The sequence below is a fragment of the Channa argus genome, chromosome 2, assembly GCF_033026475.1.
Source record: "Channa argus isolate prfri chromosome 2, Channa argus male v1.0, whole genome shotgun sequence".
NCBI lineage: Eukaryota > Metazoa > Chordata > Actinopteri > Anabantiformes > Channidae > Channa > Channa argus.
This window is the reverse complement of record NC_090198.1, coordinates 8,601,955-8,629,105: the sequence shown is the minus strand read 5'-3', so window position 1 is coordinate 8,629,105 and position 27,151 is coordinate 8,601,955. Positions and strand designations below refer to the sequence as shown.

The following is a 27,151-nucleotide window of genomic DNA, read 5'->3' as shown; positions in this document are numbered from 1 at the left end:
TCCACGCAGCAAGCATCATCCATTAAACAAAGTATCTTGTTCTTTTTCTCCTCCAGCTGGCTTAACTTGGCCTTTCTTGCGTTTATCTGACTTTGCAAAGCATTTTCCAAATCCTTAAGACTTGGCTTTGCCTGTCTTTTTTCCACTATAACTAGATCAATTTCTCCTTCCATTATTCACCGAATGTTAATCCACCTGTTTAGTCCAGTTAGAGAGGGTTTCTTACAAATGTAGTGGCTGAAAGGGCGGCTGTATCTCAGTTGCTAAGGTAGTCTTCGACAGACCACAGGGTCAGTGGTTTGATCCCCGGTCCCGGCTACATGTCAAAGTGTCCTTGGGCAAGACGCTGAACCCCAAGTTGCTCCCAGTGGGTCAGGTGAGCACCTTGCATGGCAGCCACCATCGGGGTGTGTGTGTGTGGTGAATGGGAATCAACATTGTAAAGCACTTTGCATAAAAGTGCTATATAAGTGGCCATTTACCATTTAGTGCAGAGGCAGGCTTACTCGTGTCCAGTGTCCCAAAAATTATCCACTCCAGAGATCGTTGTAGGCCAAACACTGAACCTTTATTGACATTTATTTATCCTACGTTCCAATTGAGCGAATAACAAACTAATTTCACAAAATGTTTCTCAAATAATTCTACAAAACATGTTTCTACAGAACAAGTTTCTCCAATCTGTAAGCAGCACTGATGTACTGTTCATTCCTAAAAATGTAACTAATAATGTCACCAAGACATTTTTTCCCCCAATCTGAATACAACAAAAGAGGCAAGGTTAATAAGGTGTTCTCAGATCAGTGATTAGAGACAGATAACCCAGGTAGTTTATATTTAAAGGACACAGCTATTGTTTACTCAGCTGTTTAGCATTGCAGGAACTCTTATTTACTAGATTGATAAAGCTCCTGGTCCTGATGGAGCTTTCAATGCTCCTACTGTAGGGTTAGCATGGCAAAAAAGCAGCACCTTCAGACCTGTAGATGTGCTGTAGTGCTGAGCTGGAAGCTTCAATAAAGATGTGTCTCTTAGAGCACAGGGATGAATAGCTGAGACAGTGCTCCATTGACTGCCAGGTCTTTCACTATGAAAGCTTGGCAACTGAGGGAATCACATAGCAGCCTTGTAAACTGGCGTCAATGAATCCTGGAATGGCAGCTATACAAAACCAACTGACGTCACTGCTGCTGAGATGCAGGGGCATACAGGCCCTCGTGTCAAAGAAAAGAGGAGGTTAAGTGTAACTGACTTGGTAATTATAATATTTTTCTGTTAATTTCAATATTTAATCTTGGGCAGTTGTACATGTACCTTTATTTGGTGTGTGTGGTCCTTACTTTTTTAAAGGCCTGTTTGAGGGTCAAGATTTGGTTTTAGGGTTTGGGTTAGAAATGGGTTTAAGTTAGGGTCAAAGTAAGGGGCTAAGGATTCCATTATGTCAATTTAGGTCCTAACTAGAAATAAATACAAATAAATAATATACCATTGATAAGAATGGAAACCATGCTTGGAGGATTTGTATTAAATGTACCAGTAGACATTTACAAAGCTGCATTTTTTTGTTGGTATGAGATGATAGAAATGACATGTCATTAAAAGTGTTAATCTGTTAGATCACATTACTATCGGTTGTTGTTTGTGCTTAATTATGCTAAATCAGTATTTCTGTGAAGGTTTTGCACTGTGCACTGCAAAAATCTGCTTGCCCAGTAATACAACCCCAATTCCCCAAAAGTTAGGAAGATGTGTAAAATGTAAATAAAAACATAATGCATGACTTGCAAATCTCATCAACCCTTTTTCTATTCACAATAGAACATAAACAACATATCAGGTTTTCAAAGTGAGAAACTTTACCATTTCATGGAAAATATTAGCTTATTTTGAATTTGATAGCAGCAACAGATCTCAAAGAAGTTGAAACAGGGTGATGTTAACCTTTGTTCTGTTAACAACTGTCTTTAAATGTCTGGAAAGTGAGGAGACCAGTTGCTGGACTATTAGGAGAGGAATGTTGTCCCATTCTTGTCTGATGCAGGATTCTAGTTGCTCAACAGTCCAGGGCCTTTGGTGCTGGATATTTTGTTTTATGATGCGCCAAATGTTTTCTATTGGTCAAAGGTCTGGACTGCTGGCAGGCCAGTTCAGCACCCAGACACTTCTCCTGTGAAGCCGTGCTGTTGTGCTGGATGCAGTATGTGGTTTAGCATTGTCTTGCTGAAATGTGCAAGACCTTCCCTGAAAGAGACATTTTCTGGATGGGAGCATATGTTGCTCTAAAACCTTCATGTACTTTTCAGCACTGATGGTGTCTTTCCAGATGTGTAAGCTGCCCACATCATAGGCACTTATGCACCTCCATACCATCAGAGATGCAGGCTTTTGAAATGTCTGCTAATAACAAGCTGGATGGTCCCTATCCATGGTTTCCAAAAGAATTTCAAATTTTGATTTCATCTGACTACATCTGACCTTTCTATTTTTCCTCAGACCATTTTAAATGAGCTTTGGCCCAGAGAACACCGCAATGTTTCTGGATCGTGTTCACATATGCTGTTTTCTTTGCATGATACAGATTTACCTTATATTTGTGGATTGCACAGCGAACTGTGTTCAAATGTTACTGACCTGTTGTCAATTAACTTAATAAGTTGTCAAATGCTCCTCCATTTGTTTCTGATTTGTGCCAATTACTTTTACTTTTACAGCCTTTGTTTTGAGATGTGTTGCTGCCATCAAAATCAAAATGAGCTAATATTTTCCACAAAATGGTAAAATGTCTCAGTTTCAACATCGAATATGTTGGTCATGTTCTATTGTGAATAAATATGGTTTTGATGAGATTTGCAAGTCCTTGCATTGTATTTTTATTTAGGTTTTACACAGTCCCATCTTTTTTTGGACTTGGGGTTGTAGTTTGAGATTCAGTCATATTTTCTTAGAATATGCCAATACCCTGATTAATGAGAATAATTATGGCATAAGTCAATATTTTCTCTAAAATCTTTCTACTTATATTTTTAATGTTTCAAAAAAAGACATAACATAAAATGTCATGCTGTAAATGACTTGTACCACAAATATTACAGGGAAAAAACAAACAATAAAATAAATTCTAACAAGAGGTATATATATATAAATCTAAAAAGAAATATATTAAAAATATATTTAAAAAAAACACAAATTTTCACTAGTTTTATCTGCATTTTGTTTTTTTGTCCTTCGGCTTATCCTGTGAATTTAGGGTCGCCACAGCGGATCATTGTCCGCATGTTGATTTGGCAGAGTTTTTACGCCGGATGCCCTTCCTGATCCTTGGAGGTTCAGTGTCTTGCCCAGAGACACTTCGACATATAGCCGGGACCGGGGATTGAACCACTGAGTCTGTGGTTCGTGGACGACTGCCTTACCAACTGTGCTACATAATGAGATAATATTGAGAGGCATGTTAGAGCGCGTGCACGCGTGCGCACACACACACACACACACACACACACACACACACACACAGAGAATACCATTTTTGGCTTCCCAGGCATATTAAGCAGGACTAAATGCAGCCTAAAAACACAAGACCGAACAGGAAGGTTTTTATAGAGGTCTGTTAGTTTTGGACAGAAATACATAATATCTGCCCACCAATACATTTGAAATGGGCCAACGGCTATGAGGTTAAAACACTTAGGTCCAATTAAGTCATGATAACACTTCAAGCTGGACGTAAGTCTGACTGAAGGACAGGAGATTTTAAAGGAGAACTTCCAGTCTCCAAGAAGGACCCTTGAATACGGACTTTTATTTAATCAGTCTTCATTTTGTCATTGAATCCTGCCTGAGAATGATCATTCCATTTGTTTTTATTCAAAGTAATTACGAGTAATAAACCTATTTTATCTAAATATCTAGTCAGATTTTCACCAAACCTACACCCATTGCAAACTCTTTTCATGGAGAGCAAACGAGCAGGTCTCTGCAGCAAATCACTCTGCTTTTATGGTCGTCTTTGTGGTTGCATTCAATAAGCTTGGACAAAAAGAGAGAGAGAGAGAGAGAGAGAGAGAGAGAGAGAGAGAGAGAGAAAAGACAAAGCCTGACCTCTGTTAATGAAAAGAAAGAACAACATTTTCCAGCTCACGGTGCACAGATCTAGGGTTAAAGACAATGAAGCTAAAGGTCATCTAGACCAAAGCAACAAGACTCTGACATCATCTGTAGGACTGACTTGTTTGACTAAGCATTCAATTAAAAAAAAACAACAACTCAGAATTCTAACTTCAGTTTTTAAAGTAACCCTACTGATAAATACTCGGAATGACACTAGTTACTAAATCAACTTAATTTCAGATTCAGTTCTCTATTTATGCTCACTCATGCCCTCTCACTCAACCACATGTGCATTTTCTTGTTTCAACCCTTGGCCCAGTTTTGGGTTACTTTTGGGTGAATACTCAAAATGTCTAGAAACGGTTTAAACTTGGTTGTTAAGCTACTAAGAACAGCAAGATTTAACCATATGAAACCTATTTTTGCCTCTCTCGACTGGCTACCAGTTTGTTTGGGATAGATTTTGATGATTTTAATTACATACAAAGCTTTACACGGCCTGACTCTAGCCTACATATCTTTCAATTCAGTGTTTTCCCTACAATAGTACAGGCATGGTGGTCCATCGTGCTAACAAGTTCAACTCCCATGCCTATACAACAGGTATTTTAAAAAAATGTAATACTGTCCAATATACACTCATTGGGAAATAATCATTTTCATTTCATTTGGGAATCTCTGTCAGTTGCCTCTCTCTGATGTATAAATATGGGTCGCTGACGCAGGTATACAGGCTAAGGGGCAAAAGGAAGGTGCAGGTGAACCAATGGATTGAAGCAAACATAGAACAGCCGGCTGGGACCTAGAGTAATTAAAGAACTTCGAACATACCCAGTGGTTGTATCAGACTACCCACAGTGGGCTACATTTCAACTGGTTGTAGATAGAATGTACATACATAGAATTCAGATCAAGAAATTTAAGCTTTCTGAATCTCTCTTGCTTATATTTTAACATATTTTTCTCAGGCTGTCTTTCCGGATTCTATTTGGGCCAAAACACTGTCTTTTTTATCATTTTGTATTCACTACAGCACTTTGTTGTACTTTTGTGAAAAGTGCTCTATTTAAAAAATAGTTTATCATTATTGCTATTAAATGGTCTCCCTATAAGGTGCTTTTATCTGAAGTGCTTAACAGGGTTGCTCCCCATTCACCCATTTGCAAACACAATTACACCAATGATGGCAGCTGCCATGCATGGTGCACACCTGAACAGGGAGTGGACGACTGCTCTACTAACTGAACTACAGATGCCTAATATTATTACTGCACTTCAAGGAATTAATCTCCAGCAGACTAAATAAAAAGCCCTGTTTCATAACTGGACCATTAAACAAGAACTATTCTTGTTAGAAAGATTGTCTTAAGGGGTGTCAAGAAGAAGGGTTTGTTTTTGTAAAAAAATGTTAAAACTATAATCTATGACTTATTCAATGTTTTATAGAGGATAACACAGGAACATTTAAAAGATAGCAATTTAGTGATTTAATTGGAGTAAATTAATCAATTTGTATCAAGTTTCCTGTCACAGTATAATATATGCCATATGCAATATAAAAGGTTAAGCATTATGCTTTATATTCAACATGATTCTATATGAAATAAGAGAAAATTGCTAATTGCCCACTGCTATTCATACATAGGATAAATTCTCTACTGTTCTGAACTGGGTTTAAGCTAACGATGCAAGTAATCATGCAGTAACTTGCCTATACACAGAGCCTTTCCATAAACAGATGACTGATGCATGTACAGCAATGCACCAAGACGATTAGATTAGGCCTCCTGTCCTTTCCCATCTCCCCTACCCTAATCCCAGTACTATCTACTGGTATTGAATTAGCTGCATTCACCAGAAGGAGCTGCTGAAGACTAACAATATTAACAGGATGCTATCTCAGTACTGATATAAGCTACAAATGCCATTGCTTATAATAAATACAGGAAGTGTAAGCAAGAGCACCACATGCTCGGAAGCTGTTACTGTGCAAGTGTTTCACATTTACTTCCACAAACTAAAGCAGAGTCACACTACTACAAGAAAAGCCATTGAGTTTGTTGTTTGACACAAACAGCAGTACAAAGAAGCTTTATTGATTTAAATATACATAGAATTTAGATCTAAACATATCAGCCATGAGGCAAATCCAATATTGAAAAAGCATTGATTGAATTAGTCTCAGTCATTTCCTTCTCTACTACTGTTTTTAAATACACCAGAAAACTCAAAAAGGAAAATTTTCATCCAGGCCATCCTTTAGCATGTCATAACTTTAACTATATAAAATTGCAAATTTGCTTACTAAGCTACCCTCTCATAATGACAAGCTCAACTCATAATGACAAGCTGAACAGCTTTACACATACTCCTTTAAAAGACAATTTTGTGTGGTTATGTGCATCCTTTATTGCGTTAACTTTTCTGGCCTTCTTAAAATAAATTAACTTAACCTAATTTTCTTATATTAACAGTATAATCATCATTTTTTAATTTTAGAAATTACCATTCAATGTATAAATTGCCTACCTGTAGGTTTACAGCTTAAGCTTGGTTGCTGTTGTATCTGTGACAAAGTAGCAACATGTACTTTAGGCTGTCATATAAAACATACTGGTCACACCTATGACAGCAACCAAAGGTATCAACCAATTAACCAGGACGGAAATGTTAAGGAGGACAACTATAAAGAGCAAGCATCAGATGTTATTAACAGCACAACAACAACACCACAACTCTAGCAGCATCATTACTGACTAGATAAATACCAAAAATTTTATATTCTCACACTATGAATTTTGAACTATTCATGTTGTGGAAATAAAAGCTTTTTAGAAATATTATTGTAGTTTTTTTTATTCCAACCATTGGGATATATATAAAAAAAATAAAATAACTTCAGCGTATGATAGTGTACATAAAACGACAAACTTCATTGAATGTTTTATTTCTTTCTTCGTTTTTCCCCACCCAAAATATAAAATGCAAGACTTGGAAACAAACGAAAAGAAATCGGGGTGGAAGAATATGTCACAGTGAGAGAGAGAGACCATTGTTTCCAGCTGGTGTAGCCAGCCACATCCCCTTTTCAGGTTAGGTAATGAGACCCACTCTATTTTGTAACTGTGGATTGGTAGGGCCCCTCCACCACTAACAATAAGAAAACCATAATTATCCTTTGGAATGCCAGCCAACTTACTACCACCACTGCCATTCAAAAAGAAACCTCAACATCTGCAACCAGTGCAGTCAAGAGCTGTTTACACTGCTTAAGAAAACCCAACACTGATTACATACTGAGCTACTACAACAGAAACGGTCTGCTAGCTTCAGATCAGCCTGAAGATGGTAATTTTCCAGGCTACCATAAAGCTCTGGCTGCTGACAAAGCCATCTGGTGCATGTTTTTTTTCTCAATCTACCGTCATAACTAGTGTTGTTTTACTGTAACATAGTTAATGATTCCTACTGTCCATGGACCAAGTGTATTGGTTAAATTTAGGTGTCAGACAGCCTGTAGCCTATACCAGCCTACAGTACTACAGAGAGAGGCTTTGATGTTATACTAGCAGGGGTTAAGTATTCCCTGCCTTTAATAGAAAGAAACATATACCATGGTGACCATCCTAATTAAACACGTGGTGTGTCATTTTTGGGAAGCACAAGCAATAGACATTGGCAACACAGCAATGCCTTAAGATGTAGAAAAATCCTAGTAGTGTTGTAATAGTTTGACCTGAAAACCAGTTCTTCTTGTGCGTTTGCGCCATGTGCAGTAACACACCACACCCTCATGTGTCAACTGTGGTGTCTGCATCCTGTGGCACGAACAGTTAATGATGTAGCTTACTATAACCCTATAGTGCAAAGAGGTCTTCTCTATTTCTGTTTTGAAAGGGAAAAAAAGTAGTGAAATGAAAAGATAACTGAATACATAAATAATAGCAAAATCCAAAGAAAAACATTTAACAAATACTCATAATTCAAAGTAAATCTAACAGTTGACTGAGCATACAAAAAAAAGGCTTTCAAGAGTAGTGAAACATTTTCAGATGTAAAATATATACAAGCAAACAACATGTATTAACATGTGCGTGTAAATACATTTTAGCTTCTTTATATGTGTTTTACAAAGGGTGAGGTCTTGTATCATGCTAAAGGCAAATTAAGGTTAATGGGCCATGACTGCAGTGATTTACTTGTCACATTGACAATGGAATTACATAATATCTGTTACACAACCCCAAAAGAAAAATGGGTGGCAACCAATCTGCTTTTGGATATTGTAAGTGTGTGTGTGTGTGCAAGATGTTAAAATGAACAACAAAAAAAGAAGAAGCTGTAACCGTTTTTTAATTTTGATAGGCATATTCCAGACTATTGTGAGATTGACTTATGTCCAGACACTATTAATTTAATCATATGAAATGTGGGATAACCTAAATTTTTTTCCCGCATAAAAAAATTTAAGGCTGCCACTTCTGTTAAAATGTCATTTCGCCTGAAGCTCTTCCTGTTTGCAGTCTGCTGATTGTTGCTGTGGGCAGTTAAAATCACCAGGTCTGATCAGCTATCGTTAATTCACCAAAATTAATTGGGACAAGGTCAAAATTAAACTTGCCATGTGTGTGCTCTGTAAAGAAACAGACCTTAATACAACAAAGCCAATAATTTGTTTATAGGAGGTTAGAGGCATAAACACATATAAAATAACCAGAGTGGACTAACATTTCTGAAGTCCCAAATCAACAGATGTCAGTTAAGGTTCTCAGCAGTCTATCTGGCCTCAATTTTCAGATAACTCAAGCAAAGTAAGATTATTAGTCAAACCATCAGCTGTTCTAACATCAGTTTAACAGTCTCTCAAGTTATGATTTCAACAAATCAGACTAAAATTAACTTTTATTCTCAATCAGGACCTTCATTTGGACCAAGAAAAAAATGGAATAGGAAAAAAATGATGTATCAAGTCAGTGGGTCAGTATGTATATACATGTTTAAATAACAGTAGCTTTCTTTTGTGGCCATGTAGCTTACTGTACACAGTGGATAATTTTTACTGTGTATTTTGAACATCTCTGAATTTACTTGACATACGGAAGACAAAGGACGAAGTTTAATCTGGTCTCTTCTTCAGAATGTAGCTATAAGCGTCATTCCGATTTCTCTTGTCAACTTTTCAACTCAGATTGTTTTTGTTTTAAAATTAGTCAGATAACATAACAGGTTATATAGACTATGACTTAATTTTTTCCTCTGCAATATTTAATTCTTGTGTTTGTATAAATCAAATAATGTTGAAAAAAATGGCTATGGCTATGATGCTCTTTAATTTATTGTTGGATATAATGACGCTACTGTTGCAGAAGGAGTGATGATATATTATGATTTGATTTTTAATAAAAAAATGTACACACTGTAAATTCTCACTAAAAAAAAACATTTTATTGGCCGATTCCACAAAATAGAAAGAAAGTTAAGAGATATTTAACCTAACATGATCTTGGCCTTAAATTTTTAAATGTTTTATTTTTAAGATAATTCAGACATATTAGTGTAATTCAAGAGATAAAGCTCTCCAAATATTGTTCTTTTTAGAAATTGTAAGAAATGCACTTGCAGTCTGTCATGTTAAATTAGGTAATTTTCACAATAATAAACAATAGACTAAGACAACTGCACAGGTGCTTAAGTTTAAAAGAATATTTCAATAAATAAATTATATGGAGAAGACAGCTTTACACAACAGACAATTCAAATTAAGCTGGTATGGATTTTTAAGTTTAAACAACTACCTAACTTGTTTTATAATAAATAACATTACAAACTCCAGCAGCTGTTCTGACTTACAAATATTATTTAATTTTACTCAGTTATCAACAATGTATACTTACTTTATACATACTAACAAATTTTAAGTTAATTGTAAGGGGTTGTGAATAAAGCTAACTTAGGATGCCAACTACACTGCACAAGCTGAACATTTCACATTAGATAAACCAACTTAAACTAGTTTATTTCACTTTCACTCTATATTATTTTTTTATTCTAAATAGTTATTTTGCTTAGTTTATTGTGTTTAGTTTTAGCCTACTAAATATGTAATTGTTAATTCAAAAAACTATTATGAGAACTGCAACTCACATAATTTATTTCACATAAAGTTTCTTCTGTGTGTTTAGATATTTATTGACAACCAGGCTGCCTGAACTTGTTCTTATGTACCTAAGAGTTTCATTGTCTCTAGACATCTGCAGAGCTCCATAGTTACAATTGTATATATGCAATCTACTGTTATTTTGAGAATTATATGTATTGGTTTAGCAGAGCATCCTTGTAGAATTTAAGTCTTGCACATCACTGTAGAACAATGTTTTTTTTATGCAGTGCTTGTGGGTGGGAAGTCAGGAGGGATGCACAAGCATGTTGTTAGTCCAAGCATCTGTGCAGAGGAGGGTGGGCTCTGAATTAATTTGATAATACAGTTCTGTCTGCCGCAGTGCTTTAACAGTTGTGAATTACATTTTAGTCATCATTTGCCTAGAAGCCTTTTATTTCAATAACTTAGTTGGTCTTATTTGTTCATGCACAGCCATTCAGGAGGTAGACACATTATTGTGTAAATAACACATACTTAACTGTATAATAAAACTGGATTTTGGTATACTGTGAAATCTGCAAATAAAAAAACTATTACAGTTATTATGATATAAGAGTAGTAATGGATTAAATTAACTTCAAGTATATTTATGTATATTTATGTTTTATGTGTGGACTCCAGTGAGGAAGTTATAACGATAACCTGCATGATGCGTGGAGTCAGCATATGTACATCTGCGACAACAGCCTCGTGGCATTTGCTTAAAGTAGGGGTGAGTGATCTGGCAAAAAGTTCATTACTATCTTTTTTAAACAGAGTCATCATCCACAATCTACATCATAATCTTTCTTCCCAATTTTAAAACATAGAGTAGAGAACAGCCAGACTAGAAACAGACAAATAGTAGATAGTAAGTACTATGTTCCATCAGTCCAGATCAGTCCAGCAGTAGCCCTGAAGTAGTGCAGGGTTGTATACCAGTTGTAAGTTATACAGACAGTATGAATTCTTCATATACTGCCTTACTGTCCAAAATCTCAAATAACAGCTATAATAATTAATTCTGTATTGACAGCAGGATCCTATTGATTGTGTCAATCCTTACCCATTGTCTTTAGGTATAACTAAGTGTATAACATTAATTACCAACAACGTACTCTCTTTAACAAGGCAAAACCACATGGCATATATTTGTGCAATACTAATAGCTGCAAATTTACAAAATTACAGGCTTTACACCAGGGGTGCCCACACTTTTTTGGCTTGTCAGCTACTTATAAAATGACCAAGTGAAAAGGATGTACCTACTATAAAAATACAGAACATATATTTATTTCTGAATATATTGAGAATTCTTTATATGCACAATATATGTTGGTGTGGTGGCTTGCATAACGACATATACCCAATGCCGCTCCATATTTACCTTCTTTGGTATAGCAATGACAGACTGGCAGATGAGGTTAACGCACCTCGAAAAGGACATAGTGAAAAAAAAAGTCCACCTCCCACTCCGTATGGAAGTGGCAAGTTTTTGATTTCGAGCTTTGTCCAGCTCCCCCACTAATTTTTATACCTTTTAGTTTAAAAGAAATAAATTGGAGGCTCCCTAGCTTTCTACAGTTTTGCAATCAATTTGTAAGTCAATCAAGTGACAAATTTAAGAGTGAGGACAGATGATGGGCTGACGTTTATTTTGTTAATTCAATGACATTTACCCACACTATCTTTGCGATCAACCGGTAGATTGCGATCGACCGGTAGATTGCGATCGACCGGTAGATTGTGATCGACGTATTGGGCACCCCTGCTTTACACTGTCAAATGGCATGCTGGGTAGCTGCTCTCAAGTAAGGAAGGTAGCCTAAAAGTCTGCTAAGAGCTGCAGTTAACAACTGAGCCCATGGTGCAAAGTTAAAATATGTAAAATTATGTTTGTATTTTAATGTTTCACTCAAACACTATTGTTAATGAGAACTGGTGCCCTTGTAAGATAAACTTATCTATTTATTCATTAAAATGTTACATTTCACCTACTTAAGAGACACAGCTTGGTGCTGTTCTCGGTTAATCAACTCCCTAAAATGGTTGCTCTGCTTAGCCTCTGCTTCTTCAAATGTGTGGTCAACAGCCTCAACAACTCCTGAAACTGACCCACAGGCCCCCTGAAGTTTGTTCCTAAAATTCTGGTAGAACTGTAACTCATATACCAACACTGAAACCCTCTGTGTTCTCCCATTTTCCTTAGTATGGGATGCATGCATTTAGGTCTCCATTGTTTAGTGTGCATCACTGTACAGAAGCATATTTCCCCACTGACTTACAAAGAATGCACACACCTGTTAACATTTTTATTTCAGCCGCCTTTAACTTTTGTCAGTGGATTAAATTAGTTAACAGTAAGGATGGGCATTTGAATTACTGAGTTTGAATAATTGAGGAATATAAAGTCAATTATATGAATAAATGTAATTTCAATCCTGCTGGTAGAACCATGGAAATATAAATTAAATCTGCAAAGTGAGCACTCTTTGCAATCTGAGCAATCTTTGTTGTCCAACTGAGTGAAAAAAACGCTACACTACTAGAGCCCATGCGCTCTGTGCTTAGCTAGAGGACAAACAGACTCAACATATTTCCGCTCATCTATATTTAAAAAAAGAAAATAGCTCAAAAATTTATTCATCTTCTTATATTAAGCATTCAAACTATCCAATCAATTATTTAAGCACATCCCAAACTACCAGTTAATGTGATTTGGCATTTAACATTTTGACCAGAAACAGGGATAATCAGCGCTAAAAATAAAAAAGGTAAAAAAATCAAGAGACATGAGATTAAAAATTTGCATTAAATTAAAACAGTATTGCCACTGAAATGGTGTAGCCAGATAAATTAAATCAGAAGTAGACCCCCCACCCCAATTCTTGCTAGTTTTTCTCAAAAAAGTGCCATAGCACTGATCCACTTCACTTAAGCTCTATGAATCTATAAAGTTTACAAACAAGAGTGGGGTGTAAAATAAAAAAAAAAAAAAAAGGACCAATCTATTAATAACTTAAAATGACGCCTAAAGTTCACTACACCTTCCAGCCAGATACAAACAACATGCTTTAGGCTATTATAAGCAGGATGATGTGAGATGAAGTGGGAAGTCAAACAAGACTCTCTTATCCTTCTTAACACTGATAAGTTTTTTGTTAAGTCTATCTCTTAAAACCCAAGGGCCCCAGCAGGTTTGCAGTGTTGTCAGGGCATTCGATGCCAAAATACAGGCATTACGTTTTCTACATACTCATACCATTGCCGACAGTCAAGTCATGAGCTCCCGAAGAGTAGCGTGCTCTGGCTGCTTGATTCAGCCACTGATAGGATAGTCTAATATAGGTTAGGTCAATATGATGTGACACATTTCCCCACAGACGTAAATAAGATAGGATAAACTGCTTGAGTTTCACTTAAGACATTTATTGTGCACTTGGGTCATAAAGATAATCGAGTGACTCTGACTCCTTGTAGATGTGCACTGTTGCATGAACGTCCCAGTCATACACAGGCATGTCACAGTGAAAAATGCTGACTGTATGTGCTATAAGTGCTGTATGGGATGGCATATTCAACTAAGCTTTCAATTACAGCTGTGTAGCAACAGAGAGGTCACACAGTGGGAGTGACGCAGAATGAGCGCAGAGGGATGTCATTACCTGAAATGCCTCCTGAGAAACATGGACGACTGGAATAGATAGGAACTCGAGTGCAACAGTGTCCTTGTTTTTCATGACAGTGTGTTCATTAGCATTTTTTCAATAATCTTCTCTTACTAGATCTTTGAGACTTGTGTTGAACAGTTGTAGTCAAGTTCATGGTGGTCTTTACGATGGGTCTGTGTTCTCCAGTGCCACACTATTTCTTCTGGCTCTCAATGGAAGCTTTGTCTGTGGCAGCTGTAGACTATATAGCACAGCTAAAGTTATTGGATTTGTAAAAGCCTATGTTTTGCCATTACCAGCCAAGGAATGTGTATGTAAGCAAAGCTTCTGTAGAGCCACAAAGTCAGGAATGTCTGCAGGCAGAACCCCCCTTCCTAAGGGTTTCTGTGGCTAAGCAGGAAGAAGAGTTTTTGGCTGAATTGGATGAATTGGAAGTGAGGTTACTTTCACTGTGCATCTCTCTGCTGTGCAAGGTTCCACTAAGGAACTGGGTTTAAATTGTGGCAGTTTTAAAGTCCCACTTAGTGCCCAGGTGTGGAGGACTTAGATTACATGTTGACTATGACCCCAACCAGAACTGAAAAGGATTAGGGATTCTTAGTCATAACGTAATTTGTGGTTTGGTGACAGTCTATTTTAGTTCTCTCTTCAGTCTCTGGCTGTAATTCTGATCTTGCACTTACACTACATAGCACTGTGTGAGGACCAAATATTCATATCCTGATAAAGTTTATATCATATCCCCATAATGATATGTTTCTCTGGTCTTTTTTTCTTATATTCAGTAACATTACCACATGGGTAGGCCGATTTCTTATTACAATTTGAATTATATACATGACAAAAAGGTTTGTTTTAACTCAAGAACAGGCAAAAATTTCCTGTTCTTGTATAATCTGAAGCTTTGTCTATCTACACGACTTCCAGTTGTTTCCAACCAGTCGTCAAGTGTGTTACTCAGAGCATATTGAATCATCAGGTAGTCAAAGACTAGAAATCTGTAACAGTTGGTGGAAGCAGTCTTTATGTTTGAACAATCCAGTCTTGGCTAGATTTCTGGGGTGCTTTAACTAAAGCTTGGGACACACCTGAAGACTGGACAGGTCACACAAAGACTTTCCAAATATCACATATTTCTAATCTCTGACAGTCTTCAAATAGCACTTACCTGATGACTGAGTAAATTATGTGCAACACACTTAACGTCTGCTTGGGAATAACTGAAAGTCCTGGAGATTGACCGTAACCAAACCCCAACCTTACCCTAATCTTACACTATGCCATAACTCTAAAATTAATTTCTGGATTTGTGGGGCCCAGGTGTTAGGAACAAGACACGAGTGTGTAAAGTTTTGGGCCCCATCATCTAACACACGCTCATGCACACACACACTTTCTTGAATCACATAGGCTTCATCTGAAAGAGGAACATGGAGCTTTTTGTTCAATATTCTGTCAACTGTTAGCAATCATTACTTTCTGGTTCATTACATTTACTACACAGCACCTTTTCAGTTGGCTTAGAGCATGTCGCCACAAGTTCTGGATTTCTCACATTTCAAAGCTAACCATGTCGATTTTAGCAGGTCTTAGCAGTCTCTAATATTGTGTCACCAACAGCTTTTCTGAAATGTCTAAGTTTGAGTGTATATCAGTCTGATATACATCAGATTCTGCCTTGTTAAAGTCCAAAAGTTTTAGAATACTCTAAATGAGTTAAAACCACAAAGATATGTTCCATGTTCTTCAATTTAAATCCCTCCCACTCTTTTTACCTCTTCACCTCTCTTCTATCCTTTCATTCTCTTCTCTAAAATCTGAATGCTGTTCTACAGAGCTCAAACTTCAAACAAGCACACATACTTTCAATGCTGTGGCAGCTTTCTTGAGCGAAGGCCAAGCCTACCCTGTGACAGGCAGTCGACCGCACACCATTTAACTTCCTTGGCAACTGTGACTCATTTCCCTAACAACGCTGCAAGGACAGCTTTATAAAAAGGGAACCTGCAGCCACTGCAGATAGTCACAGATGGATGCTGTTACGAAAGCAACAACTGCTTTTAAGTTATATCTGGACAAACAATCATCTATTTGGGATAGATAAGGAACAGATAAAAACAATCATTTCTAATTGATTTATGGGCATTTGTTCCTGGGATTCAGATTTAAGCAGAACCTGACCCTTTAAGGCTATAGAAATTAAAGCCTTTTATCATACACTACAGAGAAATGAAAGGGATAAGGCACAATACATGAATTATTTTTGTTCTGCAAAAACGTTTTTGTATAATTCTTCAACCAAGACAGCATCATGTCACAAAATAGCTTAGCTAACCATTATTCAATTTGACAGAATAGCATCCTTTTGACTCGATGTGACATCTGAGCAGTAAACTTGACTCCACTGCACCACTTCATCTCATGTGGTGACACCAATGATCAGTGTGACAGCCTCACAAAAGGACACAGACAGCATGTGTAGCAGTAAGGGAAATCAGAGCATTGAAATGACATGGGATACCATAGTAAAGTCAAAATGGTGCATTAACAAACTGCAGCAATGTTCTTGATTTTCTTGTAATTTTGCTCAGCTAATTAATTATAAGCATCCACTTATAAATATTACTCACACCACTATTATCTCTTTGAATAGTGTAGGTAAGGATTATATAATAACTACAACCATTTTTTGTTTTGTCTGATTTTTAATAACTTTCAAAATAAATATTGATACCAACCTCCAAAGTCTATTGATGCTATTTTCTGATTAGTGGTACTGGGATGTATAAATTAAAATTTGGTGTTAGAAGAAAGCATAATGAAGCATAATGAAGGTTGTTAGCTGCATTTTCTAATTAATAGATTAACAGTTTGGTATATAAAGTGTCAAGAAATAGCATATTCTACAAAGACAATCCTGTCATTTGAGAACATGGAGTCAGAGAATTTTATGCAAATTATTTTTGACTTTCATGTAAAGTTTTCAGCTCTACATTATCAACTTAATAGGAAATCTTATCCCCTGCCATTGAAATCGTTCAGCTCGACTGCCAGCCATCCTGTTGTATTTGTATCGTAGGCCCTCTATTCATTCTACCAGGTCTTCTTCACAGAGAGCTAATCCTGGCTAATCACTCATTAACCAACCGAGCACAATGAGTAGCTTGTTGAAGCACCAGTGCCACAAGCCTCACTCTGGCATCCAGACACTGGAAATGTCTGACAGAGCAAATGCACATGCCTGTACAATACAAAACTTGCAAACTTAAAGATGCAGGCCACTGCATAACATCCAAATGTACTGCTCTACAATTGGGGTTGCAAAGTATGTACATTCCTCAAATCTCTAAAAATCCATCAACAGTCTTCAGAATGGATAGTTCCAGAATGGAAGTTAAAGATTTCTCATGTCTCTTTTCACTTAGTGTCCTTAGTTACTGATATCTTTTACAGTTAAGGTCTTTTCAGTTTTAAACTGAGTTCTGCAAACTCTGTCTCAATGGCACTTCTCCAGATGGGATGCTCTTATAAGCATTACATAAAGTCCTTCAACCACAGCAAGCACAAAATTTACTGAAATTGAAATGGGGGGAGAGCAAGACACCCACACATCTGCGCCATCCACACTCAACAAGCGTTCACAGGAGGCATGCATTGGCTCACACTTGCCACAGGGTATTTCAACATTTAATCTACAAGTTAGACACACAAGGTTATTTTAATGTGTATGAAGATGTGGCTTGAAGCATTTAACACATTTAACCTGTACTAGCGTATTATATGTATATTATTCAAGATTTAGGATATCTGAAAACCTCACTGATTGTGTTTGATTATAAATGAATGATTCAGTTTTCACTTAAATGCATTCTACCATTAAACTGCTGAAGGCAGACTATAATTAGTGCTTTCACAAAGGGGCTGTGGGTGGAGAAGGTGCCCAGGAAATGGAACAATTTAACAGACAATAGGGTGAAGAGGTATTTCTCTAATGGCACTCCAAGGCATCCCATCTTGTTGGCACTGATCCTCTTCAAATAGCGGAAGTAAAAGAAGGCTCAGGCTTTTATGGCCCCTCAAACCTTTCCTGAGCAAGACACATTAGTGATCTTGAACAAGATTGACTGAAAATTACAGGCCACAAAAAGTCAACAGAAGACACAATACAAATATAATACATATAAATGTTGATATACCAATGATGTTAAACATACTCCTGGGAAAAACTGTTTTGCCTAGGTTCCACAGAAGTACTTACTCATTAAACACATCAAATGAATTACACTTGAACATACCAAGTAGATGTGTTCAACTAAAATGTGTTGTAACGTGTGTACTTGGTTGCTGTGCATGTACATGAATAGGCAGGGAATTTTAAATATCACCATAGAAACAGCTGTAAACCAAAACACTGTGTGTGTGTGTGTGTAGCTTAATGTTGGCATGCATAATGAATACATTTGAAGGAATATGCAAAGATAAACTTGCATATACCATATTTTATCAAAGATTCCAGTTTTGTGAATCAGAGATTTTTGTGGTGACAGCAGAGCATACACGAAAACAGAGTAAGGTGAGAAAGAAGTCAATATTTTTTAGGATCTAATAAGCAAGGCTCCTCAAATCCAAAATATTCTTCTGTCATCAATTTGTCAGTATGGAATTTTTAGAGCCATGGTACAACCTACTAAATATGAAAAAAAGGAGGGCATACAAACTGACATGACGATGTCACCAAAACCCTTGCTGCATGATGTGCAGGCTAAATGTAACAGCAGAAGGTGTATTGGTCAAAGGTCATTGGGGAAAAATGTGAGCTAGGGGCCTGACATGTTTAGCCAGCCCTAACACTGCATTTACTGCTTAAAATGACAAACAGAATTTCAGCATTCAGTAATTAAAATTAATTCTTTAAGGAAAGATGGTTAGTGTCTCTATTAGTGCTCAAAGAATTTGAGAGAAGATGTTCCACTCTTTAACACTGTAATACAAACACAATTGGACCGAGTGATATTGTTGCATATTGTCATGTCAGTTTCCGTCCCATTCTCAGTTCAAAATTAAGAATTGAATCTGATTAACATAGTATATTTTAGCCTTTAAACTTTTAGCCTTTCAAAGTTAATATTTTTTTTACCTTCAGTACTTGGATCAAACAGATTCTGATAAACACAATCTATCAGAGGTCAGCTACATATTTAAAAACATTTACTTGAGGTTAACCTAAGTATCAGATCTGAATCAGTATCGGCCGAATACCTAATACTAAAAGGTTATGTAGCCACTATCCCCCACTTCCTGTTGTCAGTTTTCTCCCAACAGCTTCACTGGTCAACATTAGCTCTGATTGTTTTCTCCTGATCCCGACTATTTAAACCCAGCTTTTCCTACAGTCCCACTGCCAGATTGTCTCTGTGTACTCCCAGACATTGTGCTTTCAATCACCAGTCAGCTCATGGTCCCAGACCTGCTATCATCAAAGGTTCTAACCTGCGGTCCAACTGCCCATCGGTTCCTTAGCCTGTAGTGGTTGTTCCTTTTCTGGTGCCTGGGTTGGCCGACATGTTTCCCGTTCTCTTGCCCAAGACAGTGCTTGAGCCTCTTCCTGGCCTGGCTAATGCCTCCTCTGTTCCCAAGCAAGCACCTGGGTAGTCCAACGAACTATGTGCTCCTGAGTTAGCAAATTCCAGTTGGTTTCTGAACCTAACCCTATGCAGCTCTATGATCTGCCAACTTGTAAGCCGGATCTGGAGTTGGCCAACGGTCAACAACCACCCATTCCTGGACGAACCAACTCTCCTCCAGTTCCTAAGTCGGTCTGTGGTCTTCCTATTCCTGCAGCTGCCTATGGATGCCCCGCCTATTCCTAGTCCTGGGTGGGCCGAAGCCCTGTTTGTCCCTGGTCATGTCTTTAGTCGTCTGATATCCTACTTGCTGTGTTGCTGGAGGGGCTCAGCCATCTACATTGGCCTTCTGCTAGGCCCCTGGAGGGGTTAAGCCCCTGCTATCGGCCTCACTCTACCGGGCCTTCTTACCTGGACTATCTGCCTCCAACCATGGACTAGCCCAAGCCGGCTGTTTATACCCATTTGGTTGGTCCCTTTTCAGTATTTGGTTATTCAATATTTGGTCATTTTTTTCATTCCCGTCTGTTGGCTTTTGTTAAATGTTTGATTTGGTTATTTTTTTTGTCCCTGTCCTTCTCAGCCTCTGTACACTCAGTCTATGTATGTGCGCACCCTTTATTGTTAAATCTGACCCTGGTTGTTTTGTATGTGTGCACCCCTTTTGGCTAGTCCATATTGTTTTGCGCAGTTCCCGTGTATATTTGGTTTCTCTGTTTTCCCTGGCACTGGGATTAGTTCTCCTGCGTTGGTTCATGCAGTCTCTTTCACGCAGTTTCTTGCTAGTTTTCAGTTCTCTAGGTTACTCAGCCCTGTATTATATCCATTTCCTATAACCCAATTTTGGTGCTTTTCTCCCTAGCTACTGTTTGTTCTGTAGCTTCACTATAGTGTGCTGTCCGTTCTCCTTTTATGGAGTTCTGTTGTTCGACTACACCCTTTCAATAAAGTAGGTTTAACCTTTTACAGTCACCTCACTTGGGTCCCCTGTTATACTCCCCTGACAGAAAACATCTCTTTCATAAAATTAAATTCTGTAACTGCCACATTATGTTGCAGCCACAGGTCAAACTGTACTGCAAATTAAAAACTATATATAATCCAAGAGGTGCTTCTTTTGTTTTTTTAAAAACACAGTTACCTCCCTAGTCGTCTAGCATCAGTGAACAAACTCCCTTGACAGTACACATCATCTATATACGCAGCTGTATCTTGCTCCCATTTCTTACTAGCCATTCTTATCCACATTAAGACCTAGGGTCAATTTAGAGTTTCCACGTGATCGAAACTGTGCCTATAGTCAGGGAGAAGATCTGAGTTCAACCCAGCAAAGGCCAGAGCTCCTTATATCAATTCAAAAGTGCCAACCACTGAGGTACTGTGCTGCATCCTTTATGAACCCTTCAGTAATCTAACAAGTTATTTTTTGATCCTTTGTCTTCATTATGTAATTTTTATCAGAACAAAAATGAACCAAATTAGGCAATTCATATTCTGGTGTGTTTAATCTAAAACAATTTATCTCAGATTGATCACACCTAGATAATCTTGAATTTATTGCAGAACTTTCATGAACAACTTGCTGCATTGGTGCTGTTGTTTCCCAATAAAGGAGCTCAATATGTGCAGTCAGTCATTCAATTCAAAACAGTATTATTTAAATGCACTTGTAGAGATCTAGCATAACATCAAATGGTTGTGTTTTGAATCGACTTTGTGAGGTTTCAGGAAGGGACAGATAATGTCATTAAAACGTGTGAAGCCTAGTACTAGCACAAACAATTATATTTTATTACGTTTAATGTGTTGCTTTTCAAAGCATGGATTTGTCTAATTGCAAACTATGCAAAATATATGCGCACAACTTTAAGCAGCAGAGAAGCACTTACTGACATCGTGTCAGTGACAAATCTTTCAGCCTTTTGTAACTTTAATAAACTTGGTCCCAGTAGCATTTAGTTCATGCATTGTTTTTAAAATGGGGAATCTTCCTACAATTTCTTTACAATACACTAGGGAATCCTGAGTGTGAAAATAGAGAGAGCCATCAACCAAGTAAAGGTCATCTCCACACAACACTCTCACATGTTGGACCAATAGGTATTGACATGAGGTTGGGTTCACTTTAAATAGATCAAAAAGCTCAGCCAGTGTGAAAACAACGCATAGTGTTTGGTGATTTCAGTGTGTATGGTAGTAAGTGGCCTGAATCATGGGCTGATGATCTGCTGACCAATGTTTTTGCTCTGTTTTGATACCTGTATTTACATCTTTGCCATGTTTAAGTCTGACGAGTTGTCAAAAGCATCTTATAAATACATGGTCAGAAATTATTTTGAGGTGATGTCTAAAATTAAAAGTGAGCTGCTGCGACTACTTAAATGTAGGAAAACATATTTTCCTTTATTTGATGTCTTTCCAGGAAAAAGGAAGACAGCATAGGAGAAAGAATATTCACTGCAAGGTAAAGGCTGTGCTGAAGAAAGATTACTGTTAATCTCTGCCTGGATTTGGTTTTGCTATTATTCCCACAAATAAGCATAGCATACATATAGGGAAACCAAATGTCTCTCCATAGACATTAGGAATGATTGAAAAAAACTGAAGGCCCCAGAGTTGGAGTTAATGAGCCTAATTAGTCTCCAGTGTGTATTCAGGGGAAGAGCACACTGTCCAACAAGAGAAACCTTTTTATTTTAAGCCTGATATGGAAGACAGGGAGAGAGAAGGGAGAATCTGCTTTAAAGTGGATGAGAGAAAGTGAGAATGAAACATGAGAGAAAAACAGAGGATGGGAGAGTGGGGAGAAATTGGTGAACTCATCAGGGTTATGGCTGAATAGAAGCATTCGGAAAACATCATGGCGGTTTAATGAAAACAGAAAAGGCCTATTATGCGAGCAATCCTCACATAATAGGCATTTTATAATAGAATAGGCCTGGATGACATCTGTCTACTGATGCAGAGTTAGGAAGGGAGTTTGCAACAGTAGAGAGAGGGACAATAATTGTTTTCTGACACGGATTCATTTCAAACACTTTATATGACAAACCACCAATGTACTATAAAATAATGCTGTTTGGGGGATAGAGACTTACTGCAATATAGGTGCACAAATCAGATAGTGTGATACTTTCTGGTGATCAAACAGAATAACTCGTATTGAAACAAATAACTATTACTTTACCTAAAACAGCAAAGAAAAGAATGTTAGGCTGCAGAGTAAGAATGATACTGAAAGCATGGCTCCTGATATCAACCCTAGTTCTAAAGAAAACCAGCAATAAGACACATATATTTCCTGTGGAGGTTCCCTGTACTTCCTGTCAAGGTCACTGTTGTTATCAACCACAGACCAAAACTGTATCTACCAAATGCATGTGCACTTGCAGAGTTGTACGTCTTTAGGTGAGCCGAGAAAATTAACACAATGCAAGTCAACAGCATTCTCCTTAACATGAGTTATATACAAAACAACAAATATGACCACTAATGGCTTTATTTTGTTGAGCAGTAAATAACCTTAAGATACTCAAAAACAAATTCAGTACCAAGTACACCAAACACTTCTTTCAAAACAGGAAAAAAAAATTTACTAACTGCAGCAAAACCTGACCAAATTTCCAGCACTCCAAGGATACAGGTAGATGGAATTGATGCATAGATTGGTGCACAACAGTCAACAAAAGCCTACACAATATCCTGAATTGTCTCAGGCACTCCAATTTATTTGTTTGTTTTTTTGTCTTTTGGTAGTTCAGGGTCGCTACAGTGGATCATTGGTCCGCATGTTGATTTGGCACTTTTTTTCTTTAAATGCCGGATGCCTTTCCTGACGCAACCCTCCCCAATTTTATCGTTCTTGGGACCAGCACTACACGGCTAGGGATGGGGATGGGTGGTTTGGATTTCAGTGTCTTTCCCACTTCAACATGCGTACGGGGAGAGCGGGGAGCCAGCCTTCGACACTATGGTCGCCCCCATCCCAGTCCCAGGGACTCCAAATACATTACAAAAAACAAGAAGAAGATATACCAGTTGAGGCAGTTAATGTATCATCGGAAAAATCAAAGACTGTCTAACATTAATGCTCAGATTTGGAGAAGCCTTATACACCTGTGAAAGTACTTACAACTTACTTCAGGAAAAAATGCCCTATGCTGCCTATATGATGAGCTGAGGCTGAATAATAGAGGAAACTAAAAACCAAAATCACTCTACCACTGTTTAGTAGGAGACTCGTCACAAAAGAACGACGAAAATAGTGCACACTGCCATCAATCTAAATAGTGCAGAACGGTTTTTGAGGTTTTAGCGCATGTATGCATGCTTTCTGAAGCTGTCCAGCCCTCAACAGATGGCCCCTGTAGATATTCATCAAACTGTAAAATCAATCTACTGACCATGAAATCTCAGTAGGTTTCCCATTATGTCAAAATTTAATACATCACAGCATCACAATGGATAACATCACTCAACGACAGCAAATGTGTCACAACTGTAGATTACAGTTTTTCTATAAAAAGTCCGAGGCATGGTCCTAGGCACTGCTGCAGAGTACTGATTCATAACAAAGACGTACATTCCAGATGTTCTGTTTTGCTGCTCAGTAGAAAGATCTGGAATTAAAGTTTTGTATACTTGTTATATTTAAATACAACCTTCTCTATACCTCAAAACCCACACCACATTGGCTCTTCTCCTTGATTTTTGACCCTGTGCCTTCTTTTGTGGCAAACCAGTTTTTACCAGGAATCTGTCCCCATGACACAAAACCAGCTACTGTTGACCCCAAAAGTGACCTCCATTTATTACAGCAGAACTGATCAGTGATATGAACCTCGACATGTCTGTCATAATTATGCCAATTATGTAACACCACATACGCACCATATAAACACAATCACAAGGCCAAATGTACTAAATTAGTTCAAGTACAACTTGGATGAAGGCACAGATGTGTTGAAACTAGTTTGTTAGCAATCAAATCAGTAAATTTATTAATGTGATCCAGTCCCTTTCTTTTGAAAAAGTACAGAATTTTAATGTCAGGAATGCATCAATATCCAGTATCAGTGTTTACAGATTTTTCCATACTCCCTTGGTTGCAAAACTAAAACAAGAACTTTAGTTTACAGTGCTAACAACATGCAAAACTTTAGGAAACAGCTTTATTCAGCAACTACACCCACATTTTCTAGAGAAAAAAAGAAGAACACAGACATTTGTAAAGCTACACAACCTTTACTTGACCTCCAATGCATCAAATAGAGATTGTTTAACAGTTCAAAGGGTTCATTTTACTCTATAACTCTATCAATAATTCCACGTTATGAAATTTTACAGCTGCAATGACGTTCAATAAATGCAATGTCTTTGTATGAAGAGTGAAACTTGATGATATCAAGTTACCCCAAAGATTGTATCACATATTACAACAAACATTGTGTTCAGTTAAAGTCAATATTTTCTTTCCAGGTATCATGATGTACATGAGAGCCACTTGGTTAATGTTTTCTCCTAGCAGTAGATGTTTAGATCATGTTTACATACACACATTGCCAGAGTATGTGTACACTAAAAATACTGTCTGCTCTATAATTAAGACGTTTGATTCAATGTCTGAATTCACTCTAACCTGTGACGCTATATAGATGCAAAATTGCTGCATACTGCTAGGTTAATAAAAAGGATGGCTTATGATCTGACACTGAGGTCATGTCAACTGTTAAGTTGACACATGTCAACTGCAAACGACAAAATTTGATCTGAACATATACATGTTCATTCTAACCATAAAACTATGACCCTCCGTAGCCACTTACCCTAACCCTACCCAGATAGACAAATTGCAAACAGTGTTTCAATCGGTTTAGTGCCATTTCTTTAATATGTCATGCGTTACATTCTCGGTGAAGTGGACACTATTAACAAAAATCAGCTCAACTTTATTCTATTGGCATTGTGGCAGTAAATTAAAGACGGATATCCTGGGCAAAAACTTAGGCAAACAAAACCAAATCTAACTGCTAAGTGTTTTTTACTAAATTGATTTTGATTTTATCAAAAGTGAGTGACAGCACAGCTCCATGGTATAAGGTAGGACTCTATCATATAGAAAAGGTATACTGTGTAGGGTTGGTTTTAGTTAACATTAAAACCATTTTTAAAGTGGGGACTAAAGGGAAGACTAGTAAAACTGTAATCTTATATAATCTTTTGTACTTTCAAATGTTCAGGAGGACTTCATGTGGTAATTTTACCAAGAATCTAAAATCTGACTTTTAAATGATAAAAATAAGCGGCTCTCAATCTGACCATGAACACAATGTTTTAGGAAGAGATCTTAAGAGATACTTAACTCTGCAGAGTAGACATTAGGCAGTACGTTTGCATTAAAAAAAAACATTTCCTGTCTTTAAAAAAATTTTTCTAGGGTAAGGCTTGGTTGGAGGAACAAAGTCAAGAGACTAAAGACAACACACAAAGACTGGAAAACTAGATTTCATTTCACTGCTATGTCAATAGGGAAGCTTGTCCTAAAGAAATGACCAGAAATAAACACACACTTGCATTGACACGATGAAGCAATAAGACAATTGTCATGGCCACCCAGAGCAAGAACCCAAGAAGACTTTGGAAGACGGGTAGGAAGTCTTCAAAAACATGCACCTTTGGGATCATTGTCACAGGGCTCCAGTATAGTTGAACATATCTTATGCTTTTATAAGTGGTGGTCTTCAGCACTGACTTAAGACAAGGTGACTAACAGGAGGCACATAGCAAATATGATTTCTGTTCATACTGGATGTTTCTTATGATGCTCGTTAACTACTCAAAACGTGATTTATCTTTAGATCAACGAGCAAATGTTCATGTGAGAGAACGCATGTATTCAACTCTGAAGTTTACAGCTTATCGGCTCTTCTCTTCAAGTCCGACGACGCAAGCAGGCAGGCAGGCTGGCTAGCTCAAGGAACCCGAAATGCTAAAATGTCAACATCAAGACTGAAGATGACAAGAGCAGCCAGGTGAAAACGCGGCACGAAAACACCGAAAAAAAAAAAAACTCGAACATTTTTTTACTTTAACCGCTGGCATAACGTACAATCTTTGGCGCAAATCAAAAGCTAGCGACAGAGATGAAACAATTTTTGAATAAGAAATCAATTTTCATAATTTGGGGATTTAGTACGGCAGCAGTTTACCTTCCACTGAGTGTTGTGCCAAACGCCAACAGGATTTCAGTTGTAAAGCAAAAAGAAAAAACACACCATTATTTTCGGTTAAATTAAATACCAGTGCCTTACCTGGCTGGTTCATATAACGTCCCGCAGACACATCAACACAAGCGAGAGGGAGGTGAGAGTTGTGAGCGCGTGCTGGTTCCTCGTGCTCTCCAACTGTCGGTGCGCGTGCGGTTCACAGCGAAGACGCCCCTCCTTCATCTCCGTAACACCCACGCGCCCAACAGCTCACTATTGTGAGAGATGCACGTTCTCAGTCAAACCCCAACTTTCCAGATCAAATTACCTTACGGCAATAGCACGTTACGGCGAGGAGAGGAAAAGTCACGATACAGCAAAGCAAAAAACTGTCTCGACACCTGG

The 27,151-nt window shown here is 37.6% G+C and overlaps 1 protein-coding gene across 5 annotated transcripts in view; it reads right to left on the bottom strand.

Annotated features, from left to right (window-relative positions):
• Nucleotides 1-27,008, bottom strand: part of adcy7 (adenylate cyclase 7) — a 55,825-nt gene extending 28,817 nt beyond the window's left edge. For 3 of the 5 annotated variants that reach the window (XM_067495142.1, XM_067495146.1, XM_067495147.1), the window contains exon 1: nucleotides 26,852-27,008. The gene's annotated coding sequence lies outside the window, so the exon portion shown is untranslated. Of the gene's footprint in view, nucleotides 1-26,749; nucleotides 26,772-26,851 lie in introns of those variants that run through there. The other 2 variants (XM_067495143.1, XM_067495145.1) reach the window with 2 other exon arrangements.
• Nucleotides 27,009-27,151: the final 143 nt, after the last annotated feature.